The following is a 15,531-nucleotide window of genomic DNA, read 5'->3' on the forward strand; positions in this document are numbered from 1 at the left end:
CGGCGTAGTTCTCATAGAGCTACACTGTTTAGGGAGACGGTCTAGTCCAGGCTGTCTTGTCCAGACGGTCTAGTCCAGACGGTCTAGTCTAGGCAGTCTAGTCCAGGTGGTCTAGTCCAGACGGTCTAGTCCAGAAGCCAGTGGGTTTCTGTGTCAGATGGATAGACGACAATAATGTGTGTTTACTGTCTGCTTCAGTTCATGGTGATAAACTGGTGAACGCAGTCGTACGGTCCTGCAGCTGCTCCCAACACTGTGTGTGTGTGTGTGTGTGTGTGTGTGTAAAAGACAGAGTATTAGAGAGAGAGAGAGAGAGAGTCCCCCTGAGCTTCACACACTCTGGTGCATCAGTCAAATTAAATGAAAGTGAGTCTTCAGCCTGAGGACGGTGCTGTCACTGTGTGTGTGTGTGTGTGTGTGTGTGTGTGTGTGTGTGTTTACTGTCAGCTGTGATGTATCGACAGCTGTGAAGGTTTGATTGCACTGAAATGCCGGAGGACGAAGTTTCAAACACTCACGGCTTTCTTTTTCCATCCAAAAAAATTGAAATTTAAAAATAGATTAGAAATAATAAAAATACTACAAATAATATAAATACTCGAAATACACATTAAAGGGACAGTGTGTAACATTTTAAGTAATTCAATTCAATATCTTCATTCATAGGTGTATAATTACCTCTGCCAATAATGTGATTTACCGTCGTAAGCAAATAATTTCTTATTTGTATTTACATTGGACGGGTAAGTCCTCCGGAGGCTTTCATGTCGTTCCACCATTTTGAAGACTAACCGCCGAGGAGGGACATGACGTCTCAACGTGATTTCGTTGAGCCAGCGTGAATGAAAGGAAGGAGATCACATCAGCGAGAGGCTTCAGGATAGGGGTGGGCGATATGGCAAAAAGATCATATCACCATTTTTTTCAGGCAGGATCACGATCCACGATCTTATCACGATTCTTTTTCATGTTGGTTTTTAAGACTATTTTGCAAGTTACTGAACGGTACAACGAAACTAATTTCCCTAAAATATGGCCCTACAAGGTAACAAAACTGAAAGAATAACAGACCATTTGGGCCAGAGTACCCTTTCGAACAGATTTTAAATCAAATTTGCGAGTGCAATTCTGCAAAATATGAACATTCAACAAGAATTTCAAAAGATAAAACAACACTTTAAATAATAAACTAACTCCAAACCAGTTCCATGTTACAGACGTTGAATTCTTTTTAGGGTCCAACTATATAAAAAAGACTTCAAGTAAATAAATAAAAAAGATTATGAATAAATACATTTAAAAGACTAGAAATACATTTTAAAAATACTATAAATAAATAAATAAGAAATACTAAATAAATAAACAAAAAAGAGTATAAATAAATAAATAAAAAAGACTAGAGAACATTTTAAAAATTGTTGTCATAGTCAGTGTTGGTCATCTTCCTTTAAAAAAGTAATTAGTACAGTAACAGTTATAAATTACTTCTCCTAAAAAGTTAGTAATGCCGTTACTCTAACGCCGTTATTACCAACACTGGTCATAGTTCCAGAAATGTTTCTCTTTCGCTGCGTCATTGTTTACAGTTGATAACCGATCGCTCTCGTCTCCTATTGGTTGAAGTCATCGGAAAAAGAAAATTCTGGACTTCGTCGTCTGCTGTGACTCACTAGGAGTCATTGGCGTTCTGAGCCAACATGGCCGTCGGATATCAGGTGATGTCATGGATCCAGAACCAGGTGTCGGTGTGTGTTTAATGAGCTGCAGTTGTGAGTGGTCTATACTTATCTACTGTCTGCAGAAACACACACACTTCCTGCCTTCCTGCTGTAATTATCAGTGAGTGTTCAGACATCTCTGCTCCTGTATGGCAGCTGGCTGAACACGCACGCACACACACACACACACACACACACACGCACACACACACACACACACACACACACACACAGCTACAGGCTGACATGTACTCATGGAGCCCATAAAAAACTGCATATTGTCTCTTCAGGACTTCAGCCCTCTGATTGGTCAGTTAGATATATATATATATGTATATGTATATATATGTATATGTATATATATGTATATGTATATGTATATATATATATATATATATATATATATATATATGTATATGTATATATATATATATATATATATATATATGTATATGTATATATATATGTATATATATATATATATATATATATATATATATATATATATATATATATATATATACATATACATATATATACATATACATATATATATATATATATATATATATGTATATATATGTATATGTATATATATATGTATATGTATATATATATATATTTATATATGTATATGTTAGAGATGAAACCAGTGTGAGATAGGAAACCAGTGGGCCGACCTTGATGCCCATTGGCACTGACGTTGCGTCGATGTGAGGATGTTTTTTAATTAATATGAATCATTAATTCAGCAGAGTGGCATCATAGCGAGTCCGGACCAGAACCTGAACTGGTTTCACCTCAGTTCTCGATACTAAACATCTAAAGTTACTCATCATACATTATTCATGTTGAAGAGTTAAAACAAAGAGCTCCACAGGGAGCAGACCGGGAGACTCTGTCTTTATGGATCCTCATCGTTTCTAGGTGAGAACTCTCTAAAGGTTAACTCTGGTTACCTGCGTGTGTGTGTGTGTGTGTGTGTGCCTGCCTGCCTGCCTGCCTGCCCAACTACTCTCCGTCGTCTGTAATGCCTGTTGCCATGGTTACAGCTCTCGTTGGTGTAGATATCCCACATTTTTCCTGCAGCTCAACACTTTCTGTGACCTGCAGACAGACAGAGAGACAGACAGAGAGAAAGTGTCTCCGTCTGTTTCTCTGTCTAAAGCTATACATTCATGACTTTAACAGCCAATGAGTCCCAGCATCAGCAGGAGCACAAGGTTTTTCCTAAACCTGACTACCTGGACGTGTTACTTAAACCTGACTACCTGGATATGTTACTTAAACCCGACTACATGGATGTGTCACTTAAACCCGACTACCTGGATGTGTCACTTAAACCCGACTACCTGGACGTGCTATTTAAACCTGACTACCTGGACGTGCTATTTAAACCTGACTACCTGGACGTGTTATTTAAACCCGACTACCTGGACGTGCTATTTAAACCTGACTACCTGGACGTGTTATTTAAACCTGACTACCTGGACGTGCTATTTAAACCTGACTACCTGGACGTGTTATTTAAACCCGACTACCTGGACGTGTTATTTAAACCTGACTACCTGGACGTGTTATTTAAACCTGACTACCTGGATGTGTCACTTAAACCTGACCACCTGGATGTGTCACTTAAACCCGACTACCTGGACGTGTCACTTAAACCCGACTACCTGGACGTGTCACTTAAACCCGACTACCTGGACGTGTTACTTAAACCCGACTACCTGGATGTGTCACTTAAACCCGACTACCTGGATGTGTTACTTAATCTCTCCCCCCCACCCCCCACCCCCCGGTTGATTGACATGGCGTCTGGGTGGTGAGGCGCAGCATCAAAACCCCGGAAGCAGCGGACGCTGCAGAAAGCTGCTGAGGAGTGAAATCGAGGCGGCGGAGACATTAATGTGGGCCACATGGAAGAATGTGCACACTAATCTAATTACACACAAAGAGGTGTGTAGGAGCGGCGTATTGTGTGAGCCGCCTGAGGAGGAGGAGGACGCCGCTGCACTATTGGACGACAGATATAGGTGCACAGGACTCCATTCTCTGCTGGACAATAGCTATGGATCCCTGCTGCTCCCTCAGCTGCTCCATCAGCTGCTCCATCAGCCGCTTCATCAGCCAGCAGCCTCATTTACATAGAATGGAAACATTGTTTACATCAGCAAGGAAACCAGGCAGCAGACAGACAGACAGGCAGCAGTCAGACAGGTCCTTAATAGGCTGCTGCTGTGCTGCTGATTGTTTGTTTGTTTGTTTGTGTGTGTGTGTGTGTGTGTGTGTGTGTGTGTGTGTGTGTGTGTGTGTGTGTGTGTGTGTGTGTGTGTGTGTGTGTGTGTGAGTGTGTGTGTGAGTGTGTGTGTGAGAGAGTGTGTCTGTGTGTGTGGTGAGGACCCTGGTGGTGAGGACCCTGGCGGTGGGACACTGGCAGTGGGACCCTGGTGGGGAGGACCCTGATGGGGAGGACCCTGGCAGGGAGGACCCTGGCAGGGAGGACCCTGGCGGTGGGGACCCTGGCAGTGAGGACCCTGGCTGTGGGATGCTGGCGAAGAGGACCCTGGCAGTGAGGACCCTGGCGGTGAGGACGCTGGCTGTGGGACCCTGGCGGAGAGGACCCTGGCGGGGAGGACCCTGGCTGTGGGACCCTGGCGGAGAGGACCCTGGCGGTGAGGACGCTGGCTGTGGGACCCTGGCGGAGAGGACCCTGGCGGTGAGGACGCTGGCTGTGGGACCCTGGCGGAGAGGACCCTGGCGGGGAGGACCCTGGCGGCGAGGACCCTGGTGGGAAGGACCCTGGTGGGGGTCTGACTGATTCTGAACCAGCTGATGACAACTCCTACATATGCAGGAGCTCGCCCCGCAGAACTGGGACCCTTGCATCAACATACTCGGAGGAGGAGCTCTCAGAGGAGGAGCTCTCAGAGGAGGAGCTCCCAGACGAGGAGCTCCCAGAGGAGGAGCTCCCAGACGAGGAGCTCCCAGAGGAGGAGCTCCCAGAGGAGCAGCTCTCAGAAGAGCAACTCTTAGAGTCAGAGTCCTGTTGGAGGAACACCCTCCGGCTGGAACTGCTGGCTTTGGCAGCAATTAAGCCGATCCACTCTGAGCACTAATTCCTCCTCGTCGTCTTTGAATGTAGGAGTTTACCTCAAAGCAGCTCCACGGTCACGAAACTGTCCGAACTCTCAACCGCTTCATTAGCAGCTGGAAGACGACAACGAGGATGAGGAGGAGGAGGATGATGATGAAGGATTCGCTGTAATGAGGCCGAGGAAGCAAACATGACCTCAGCCAAAGCATTATTATTATATTCCTGCAGGGAAACCAGTCTGAGACTCCAGCAGAGGAAGAGGAGTGAAGAAGAGTAGGTGAAAAGAAGAAGAGGTGGTGAAGGAGTGAAGAAGAGGAGGTGAAGAAGAAGAGGTGTATATACTGTATATATATATTATTTATATAAATATGTATATGTATATATATATATATATATATATATATATATATATATATATATATATATATATATATATATATATATATATATATATATATAAAAGAAGCTGAGTGATGATCTGAGCTGCAGACTCTCCTGTCAGTGTGTCTCTATTCTTCAATGTTTCATATCCATCAGTTTTGAAGAAATCTGCTGAGTCATGTTCCTTCGTGTCCCTGAATCCAACCCGTTAGAAACCCATTCAAGCGTTGACTTAATGAGGTTCCTCCTCCCGTAATCTGCCTTTGTTCACCACGTTATTTTTATTCCCTTAATCTGGAAAATGAAAGCTGATTTCCTGTTTACAAGAGGAGACTTTGAAATCAGGTTGACGCTCCAGCTGCAGAGTAATCAGATTACCAGCAGACCTCGGCTGTCAGGCTGCATGACAACGTGCTGCATCGACACTTCTCTGTAAGACTAACTCAGGTCTTCATCGCCCAGGTCTTCATCACTCTGGTCTTCATCACTCAGGTCTTCATCACTCGTTTCTACATCGCCCAGGTCTTCATCACTCTGTTCTTTATCACCCAGGTCTTCATCACTCTGTTCTCCATCACCCAGGTCTTCATCACTCAGGTCTTCATCACAGATGTAGGTTAACGGGCAAGATGGCTGCCAAGGAAGGAAGTCAGGATAACAGCTGAGAGAGGGAGGAGAACAATAATACAATAGTCAGCTGCTTGATATAGTGAGTGGGGGGGTGCGCGTGTTTCTGCAGGTGAACTACTTAGCTGGAACAGCAGTGTCAGCATCCCTCTAAGAGCACCACATGACTGAGGTACACACACACACACACACACACACATACCATCTGGAGAGAAAGCTTTTCCTTATAAACGTGGTATCAGCTGAACCTTATAACACACTGGCTAATGTGTGTGTGTGTGTGTGTGTGTATGTGTGTGTGTGTGTGCAGGTGCTGTTGTTGTTCACACACATTAAAACAGTGTTGAATGAAAAACGCCCTCTGGACAGGTGGGACTGTGCAGAGATGCATCATGGGAGCTCTGGGAAAAGCAAGAGCAGAGAGGAGACGAGGGCAGTAAATATTAAGAGAATGAGGTGAGACGGACGAGGGAGAGAATCCATAGCTGGTGTATAAATAACAATAAGCAGAGAGGAGGAGATGAGAGGAGGAGTTACAGCACGAGGATGAACGTTACAGTCAGTTTACTGCCGAAATGACGAGCTGATTGGCTGCGAATCAGTCGCAGGAAGATGAGAGCCAATGAGGCGACGGAGCAGGAAGATGAAAGCCAATGAGGCGGCGGAGCAGGAAGATGAGAGCCAATAAGCTCGTTGGAGATAAACCTTGCCGGGAAAGTAGACGAGAGCCGGCGGCAGCAGCAGGAGGCAGAGCCTAAAAGCTGCGCTGCAGTCGGACAGTTTCCATCGGCCAAGAAGATTCGACAGGAAGTCAAAGAACAAGTTACATCCTGTTAGACGTGATCTGTAGTTTGTGACCACGTTCACATTTATTTATATTTCTTCATTAATATCTGTCGAAATCAGAATCAACAAATAGCTGATTGGCTCTTAGTTTTGATAACAAACAGCATGTTTAGTAGAAAATGCAAATTTCCTGTGTGTGTCTAATATGTGTACTTATTTACTCTTTCTTTCCTGACTCTTATGGTGCAACTGCAGCTGTATAACTTCCCGAGGCTCCGCCTCAGCTTTTAGGCTCGGCCTCCTGCTGCTGCCGTCTGCTCTCGTCTACTTTCCAGCGAGGTTCATCTTCAACGAGCCTCATCTCTGTGAAATGAGGCGTTCTGGTCTGAACTGTTCCCGCCCCCACCCTCAACCACTCCCGTTGCCTAGCAACCAGCGTAGAAGAGGTACCTCACATTATGTGGTTAAAATCATATCTGATCTTTGTATGTACGTCCTGATGGAGAAGACGCTTCCCGACAGGTTTCAGGCTGAGAGCGTTTCTTCTGATCCTCGTAGACGCCATGTTGATCCACATCCAGTCCTCACTATGAATCCTGGGATACGTCGGACCCTGATGGATCCACCTGAAGGGTCCTCTGAACCAGGACAACAAGGCCACATTACTGAGCTGCATGTGAAGGCGTCTCTGAGACGGACAGACTCGTCTCAAACGCTGGGACCACGGACCGTCTGTAACAAGTGGACGTCATCATGGTGACAGCACCTGCTGGTTTGTGGACTTCAGTTTTGAAACCTTCAATTCAGCATTTTGGCTGTCGCCATCTTGGATTCTTGCAGCCAGTGAATGAAGTGACCGTATTTGGACTGTGAAGGAGCGACGGGTGGATCCATGTGGATTCTGGTGTGAAGCTGCTAACAAAGTTAGCTTCAGTTCTTCAAGTCGTGATAGCTGCCTGCGTCGGTAGCGTGGTCGTCCTGGACCTGATCTAATCTCAGCCGGCTCATATGCTGCTGGGTTTCATCCAAATCATCTCATATAATTGTCTCACCGCGTCGGCTCAGTGACATCCAGAGGAACAACATTACAAAAAAGCATCACTAATGTGTTTCCAGGTTGCCGTGGAAACTGGCGAGTTTACACACTAAAGTGATCCGCTTAGATCTGTGACGTGTAATCGTTCCCCATTAGCTTTAATTGCATTTCCTTTCCTCTTCTTTCTCATCATCCCTCCCTTTCTTCCTTCAGTCGTCTCCGAGAGAAAAGAAACAACACACACACACACACACACACCTGTCAGACCTGCTGGGGGGTTTATTAACCCTTGTTAGCCATTCCTCTCAGATATTAATGAGACGATCTCATGATGGACACTTCCTGCTGTTTATGAGCCAGAACACAGTGAAACAGCTGGAGAAGAACTACTTTCAGCAGTTGTTTCCCTTTCTGACTCGTCTCTGACACACACACACACACAGACACACACATACACACACACACACACGCGCACACACAGACACACACACACACAAACACACAACGTCCTTCTAATAAATCCCTCACACAGCCTGTGTGATTCCTGGAGCTCCAGCATGGGCCCAGGGCTGTGCAGAAGTGTCCCCCAGCTGTGAAGCCTTCAGGTGGGGCAGCTGACATAACCCCCCCCCTGTGTGTGTGTGAGTGTGCGTGTGTGAGCATGTTTGTGTGTCTGTGTGTGTGTGTGTGTGTGTGTGTGTGAGCATGTTTGTGTGTCTGTGTGTGTGAGCATGTCTGTGTGTGTGTGTGTGTGTGAGCATGTTTGTGTGTCTGTGTGTGTGAGCATGTTTGTGTGTGTGAGCATGTGTGTGTGTGTGTGAGTGTGTGTGTGTGAGCATGTTTGTGTGTCTGTGTGTGTGTGTGTGTGTGAGCATGTTTGTGTGTCTGTGTGTGTGTGTGTGTGAGCATGTTTGTGTGTCTGTGTGTGTGTGTGTGTGTGAGCATGTTTGTGTGTCTGTGTGTGAGCATGTTTGTGTGTCTGTATGTGTGTGTGTGAGCATGTTTGTGTGTCTGTGTGTGTGTGTGTGTGTGAGCATGTTTGTGTGTCTGTGTGTGTGAGCGCGTGTGTGTGTGTGTGTGTGAGTGTGCGTGTGTGTGAGTGTGTGTGTGTGTGTGTGTGTGGCTAAAAGCCCCCTCACACCTCTGCGGTGTGAGACGTGGACATTCACACGTTGAACAGAAGAATAGAATAAAGATTCAGTAGAAGCCCTGATGTGTGCTTCATCACATTACTGACGTTATTACTTTGCTTCAACACTCAGAACAGTTTGTCTGGGATTCAGCAGGGAGCAGAGTCGGGCTCACAAACCTGAATGGGTCTCCATTCATCAATAAGAATATTATTATTAATAATAATAATAACTGAAATCTGTATGGAGCATAAACGGTTGAAACATTGTGATAAAATATCAGCACAATAAAAAGCTTCTGCTTGTAATGTTTTCTCGTATTCAAACAGCAGTGGTGGTCGCGCTGATGCATGCTGGGTACCTCGAGGAGCCAGTTGATAGACTATTAGTTATAATGTTATAGTTTATGGTTACATAAGATCAGATGTCATAGACAAGGGCTCAATGGAAACTATTAATATTGCAAATGCAGGTTAAACCTTCCAGTCCACTAGGTGGCGCCAGATGAAAAGTCAGTAGGATTCATCCTCTGGTGACCGTGACACACGCACACACACACACACACACACACACACACACACGTACACATATAGACACACGCTCTCACACGCACACATACACACACATCCATGCTGGTAATCTGCTGCATAGCATTGCATGTATTCTATAAGGCTTGGCTTTGTGCATTATTATTATTATTATTATTGTTTGTTTTCTCCCTTGATATGTGTGGAATCACACTTCAGCCAATATTAAATAAATAAATATGCCCTTGAATTAAATTAATGAGGCAACACACATTCATTTATTTCAGGAGACTTGTTTAATAATGCCACATTCATTTGAATATGCGATGGATAACATCACAATAACACAAATCAATGTGCAGTTATGAAATAAAAGTCCCTGGAATAAATATTTTATAATATTTTATTTACATTTATTTATATATTCACTGACTCATTTATTTATTTCAAGATTTGAATTTAAATAATTATTTCTCCTTGCTTTGTTCACATAGTCGGCCGGCTGCGTGCATGTGAGCGTGCATGTCGGTAGCACCCGCTAACCGCTGTTTGCACGATTGGCACTGTGAGCACCGTTAGCTGCTCGCTGCTGGCTCAGCTGTCTCCATGTGAAGAGCCCTGTGGAGGCAATCCCTCAATCATTCATGCTCTGAACTTTGAATTTAGCAGCTTGAAGTACTCTCACAGATAAACTTGTATTTCCTGTCCACAATCCGACTGCCAGCTCCCGAAATAAAACGTCTGGATCTATTTTAACCGTAGCACGGCTCTTTAATCACGGCGAGAACAAAACCATGAAACAAGTAAACAATCTGCTGCTTGAACATCGGCCTCCTTTCTTCTTCTGCAGAGACCATCAGTCGCCAAACACAAGCTGACTTCAAAGACACGTTCTGCTAAAATAGAAAAGTGCCACGCGAGTGTTTCGCTCTGTGGGTGGAAATATAATAATATAATATAATAATATAGTTCTATATGGTTTAATCTTCCTGTAATCATAGTCCTTCTGCTTAGGTCCTGTAGTATGTACGTACACACAGTATGAGTCATGCTATTTATATATTGCAAAATGATTTCTTTGTTTTTCTATAAGCTAAGATGTTTTTTTACATTCAGACACATTCAAGTGTATTGTATAATAAAATAATGAATATGTATCACTTTCAAATGCAAAAGTGCGTCTGAGCCTTGACGACTGGTATAGGATAAAAGGGGGTAAACAATTTAAATGTAAATGTACATATTTGAAATATGTACATATTTAAAACATAAAGTCACTGTTTTAAATTAATATAAATATAAATATGACTTCAGTAGCCTATATATGATGTTGATACAGTAGTACTGCCCTTCATCTCCACTCCGACATACAGCGGACCGTAACAGTGAGAGAACTACAACTATCCGGGTCAGTGCTCGGCTTGTTGCGTTGGCCAGTTCCACATTGATGCCTTTCTGTTGTTTTATAGACGTCAGGAATTACGTTACTGCTGAAAAGTGCCGAAAAAACCAGGACCAGCTCCTTGTACCTGGACCAGCTCCTTGTACCTGGACCAGCTCCTTGTACCTAGACCAGCTCCTTGTACCTGGACCAGCTCCTTGTACATAGACCAGCTCCTTGTACCTGGACCAGCTCCTTGTACCTGGACCAGCTCCTTGTACCTAGACCAGCTCCTTGTACCTGGACCAGCTCCTTGTACATAGACCAGCTCCTTTTACCTGGACCAGCTCCTTGTACCTGGACCAGCTCCTTGTACCTGGACCAGCTCCTTGTACCTGGACCAGCTCCTTGTACATAGACCAGCTCCTTTTACCTGGACCAGCTCCTTGTACCTGGACCAGCTCCTTGTACCTGGACCAGCTCCTTGTACCTGGACCAGCTCCTTGTACATAGACCAGCTCCTTGTACCTGGACCAGCTCCTTGTACCTGGACCAGCTTCTTGTACATAGACCAGCTCCTTGTACCTGGACCAGCTTCTTGTACCTGGACCAGCTCCTTGTACATAGACCAGCTCCTTGTACCTGGACCAGCTCCTTGTACCTGTAGTCAGGACGTGGAAGCTCTGACTCTCGGTGGCGGTTCGTCTGCTGCGATGATGAATGTGGTCACATGACAACATGTACTACAGATGTGGAGCGTTCTGCTCCAGAGAACACAGCGGTGCTAATAATTGATCACATTATTGGATGTTTAATTGATGAGAGGTTAATGTGTCCGTCCTCTGGGTTCCTTTCATTATTCATAGTGTTCCTGCACGTTCTCCGTTTACAATCACGGAACCTCACTTCCTCAAACCACAACCTGTTAGCAAAGGAGTGCTTAGGTTTTGGCCCTTGGTTTCCGTGACGACGGTCTTTTGGGGGGCTGCAAAGGAAAACTTTAGAAACCAGGTTCCAGAGTGAAATCTTTATACTGTAGCGACACTGTTGTCGTGGAAACACAGCCTAAAACGAGGAGCAACCTCAGTGTGTCATCGTCTCTCTGACTTCCTGTCATTTCCTGTTTCCTCTCCACGCGCTCACCTGCATGCACATCCTGCTTCAACCTGATTGGTCCAAACTGCTCAGACCACTACTGTGAACCAGAACTCTCCGCTCCGCTGCAGGATGTGGTCCCTAGAGACCAGCAGCTGCCTGACCCTGTGTCGCCGTGGAGACGTCCCCCGAGGCTGTGTGCTGGCGTCGGGGGACGAGGTCTGTTCCTGTAAGATGAGGAGGACGCCGCATGCAGCGCAGCACGCATGATTAAGCTTTGTTAGCGTGCGGAGCGCCATCGCAGGACTCGCCGTCCGTCAGGCCGAGGGCCCAACGAGGCGTGCAGACGCCCGCTCGCCCCCCTGCGCTGCTCTCGCCCTGCAACCCCCCCCCCCCCCCCCCCCCCCCCTGCGCCGCTCGCCTCGCATTAAAACAACACTGGACACTCTCACACCTCATGAATATGGACCTTCATTGTGTTGATGGATCTCCTGGGTCTCGTGGTCTCTTGGTCTCTTCTCAGCTTTTCTTCTTCTGCAATCCAATTTCCCGTCCCCCCCCTCCCCGTCTCCATGTTGTGAGAGGGAAAGTCGTAGAAACGGACCCTCGCTGAGTTTCTAAACTGGTTCTGGTTTAGAACCTCCGAGTGGCTCCGGCGGTTCGATGCTCGTCTGATTGCTGGTGATGTTGAGAGAACCACAGGAAACCAATGTCTCTCTCTCTCTGAGGGATCCTGTCTCTCTCTCTCTCTGAGGGATCCTGTCTCTCTCTCTCTCTGAGGGAATCATGTCTGTCTTTCTTTCTTTCTGAGAGATCCTGTCTCTCTCTCTGTACACTGAAGTCACGGTTAGCTTAGCATAGAGACGGCAGTAGCAGCTCATCAGCAGGTAACGTCTCGTCCTGGTAATCCAATCAGAGACTTTAGTGGTTTCACTGGGAGGCGTCCCAGTGAAACCAGCAGGTTGTTGTTGTTGTTGTTGTGCTCCGCTCTCATTGCTCTGATGGTTTCATGTTGTTTTTATGTCTTTGTTACTCTCGTTGTTGGAAGACCACTTTGTTATTAAATGTGCTGTTTAAATGATTTAGATCTGACGTGTTCTTCAGAACCACCAGAAACAGCAGAATCAACAGAACCAGCAAGATGAAGACCGTTGTTGGATGTCTTCAGAAAACGTGTCTGAGTGGATCATCCTCAGCTGAGAGGACGTCTAATAAACAACAGGTTCTTTGGTTTCTATGTGAGCTGTGGACACACACACACACACACACACAGTACAAAGTGCTTACAGTGCGTGTGTGTTGATGTTCGTTAGTCCTGAGATCTCTGATGAACAGCAGGAACAACACACACACACGTTTGGGCTTCTATCCTTGTGAGGACCGTTGCTGACATAACCTGAACTAGGCCCACTCACCACCAGCTCTGTAGGTGCCAGTCTGCCTCCGAGGGTCTTAGACAAGCCGGGGTTCCACACCACCACCCTCCATTTTGATGAGGTCTGAAGGACTGGAGAGGGGGTCTGAAGGACTGGAGAGGAGGTCTGACGGACTGGAGAGGAGGTCTGTGGATCTGATCTAAGATAACTTCTAAGTCCAAGAAAACTAGCCAACGTCACAGTCTGTTGGATCTGTGCAGCTGAAGAAGGACCCGGCTCCAGGAGACTGGATGCTGGTGGAGTCCAGATCCACATGGTAAAGGACTCGGTGGCCAGTGTGTGGCGGTGGGGATTGAACCTGTGACCTTCCTCTCAGCTCAGAGTGGTTTCCTCAGATCAGAGGATTAAAACACTCCTCAGTGCAGCTGCTGCCTCCCCTGCAGTGTGTGTGTGTGTGTGTGTGTGTGTGTGTGTGTGTGTGTGTGTGTGTGTGTGTGAATAAATGTTTGTGTGTGTGTGTGTGTGTGTGTGTGTGTGTGTGTGTGTGTGTGTGTGTGTGTGTGTGTGTGAATAAATGTTTGTGTGTGTGTGTGTGTGTGTTGTGTGTGTGTGTTGTGTGTGTGTCAGTAAGTCTACAGATCATCATCAGTGAGTGTGTGTCGTACACACTCACAGAGCCGCGGAGGAGGAGGAGGAGCCTAAAAACCTTCAAAGAGCAGCCTGGTTGCCATGACGACTATCATGAAAAGCAATTAGAAAGTGATTTGAAAGCTGATTGGCCGCTAACGGTTTGACTTGAGCGAAGAGATAAACTGAGAGTGATTCACACGATTCTGTAAGACATGTAGTGCTGAGGTAGTACTGATGTAGTACTGATGTAGTACTGTGGTAGTACTGAGGTAGTACTGCAGTAGTACTGAGGTAGTATTGAGGTACTCTGGTCGGCAGTGAGGTGACGGAGGTGAGCCGCTGCTTGTTAAATCAAACACTTGTAGATTAATGAGACGTGTAATAAACTCGGTTATTACACGTTTCTGAACAGAAGAACTGAGTGATGTCAGAAGATGCATTTAATGTGTTTAATTCGGCTCAGACGTTCCGGTGTCCCGCCTGAGGGGATTCCAGCCGGGAACATGAAGGTTACATTGTTCCGACATGAGACCGGGTCACATGACAAAGTGAACGTCTGAAAGGAGCTCAAACCAGGTCGTTATAAGCCGCCTCATTAAGCAGAGGCACAGAACTAAGAAGAATGTTTGAGGAATCAATGTGTGCTGACCTACATATCTACTTAATACAGCAGACGTACCATCAAAAGAAATGACGGCTTCTACCCAGAATGCCCTGAAGTCCTTCCACCGTCCATCGACTGCAAACTAGCGGCTTCTTCTGGGAGCAACAACCGTCTGTCGGAGAGGAATCACACAGACACACACCGCCTGTCTAACCCACAGCCTCTGAGCCAGGCAGCTCATCAAGGGCCAATCACCAGCCTGCTGCCTGAGCTGAAGACAAAGATCAGCACCACGGACAGAGTCACTGTAGTATTGTAGTAGAACCAAAGGAGCACTTCACCTCCCTTCACTCCTTCACCTCCTCTCACTCCTTCACCTCCTCTTACTCCTTCTCCTCCGCTTACTCCTTCTCCTTTTACTCCTTCACCTCCTTTCACTCCTTCACCTCCTCTTACTCCTTCTCCGTTTACTCCTTCTCCTCCTTTCACTCCTTCACCTCCTTTCACATACTTTCACACTTTCACTCCTCCTCCTCCTCGTCTCAGCTCGTTTCCTGTGATGTGTTTGGAGTAAACGTTATTTTCAGCCTCACAAAGTGCTTCTGCTCTTAAGTGCTTTTGTTCTGACGCGGCTGGAGAGCAGGAAGCAGCTGACGCCACCAAACTGGGTCTGAACTTGAGACCAGAGACCAGGACCACTGATGTCCCCTGACAGCCCCATTAATAAAACAATAGGAACCCTCCTGCTGGACTCAGGTGTTAAAGGGACATTTTACCCATATCAAACATGTGAACAGCTGTTTTACACCTGTTTACATTCTGAGGGTCTTAGACTCAGGTCTCCAGTCCTGAATACAGTCCAGTCCTGAATACGGCCCAGTCCTGAATACAACCCAGACTGGAATACGGTCCAGTCCTGAATACGGCCCAATCCTGCAGCCCAGTCCTGAATACAGCCCAATCCTGCAGCCCAGTCCTGAAGAAGTCTTCATGTATTTAATACCTAAAGTACTTCATAGGTGATTCAAACAACTAACAAAGATGTATTATTATACACTAAACTACCAGCTGTTTTTTGAAAAAACTTTTACTTTGTAAATCTGTCAATGAGTTGTCAAAGTCTCCACGTAGCTACGTGGAGAC

The 15,531-nt window shown here is 45.9% G+C and overlaps 1 protein-coding gene across 1 annotated transcript in view; it reads right to left on the reverse strand.

Annotated features, from left to right (window-relative positions):
* Positions 1 to 15,531, reverse strand: part of fam53c (family with sequence similarity 53 member C) — a 157,946-nt gene that overhangs the window by 90,789 nt on the left and 51,626 nt on the right. The gene's annotated exons all lie outside the window — the stretch shown is intronic.

Source organism: Eutrigla gurnardus (genome assembly GCF_963514095.1).
Source record: "Eutrigla gurnardus genome assembly, chromosome: 15".
NCBI lineage: Eukaryota > Metazoa > Chordata > Actinopteri > Perciformes > Triglidae > Eutrigla > Eutrigla gurnardus.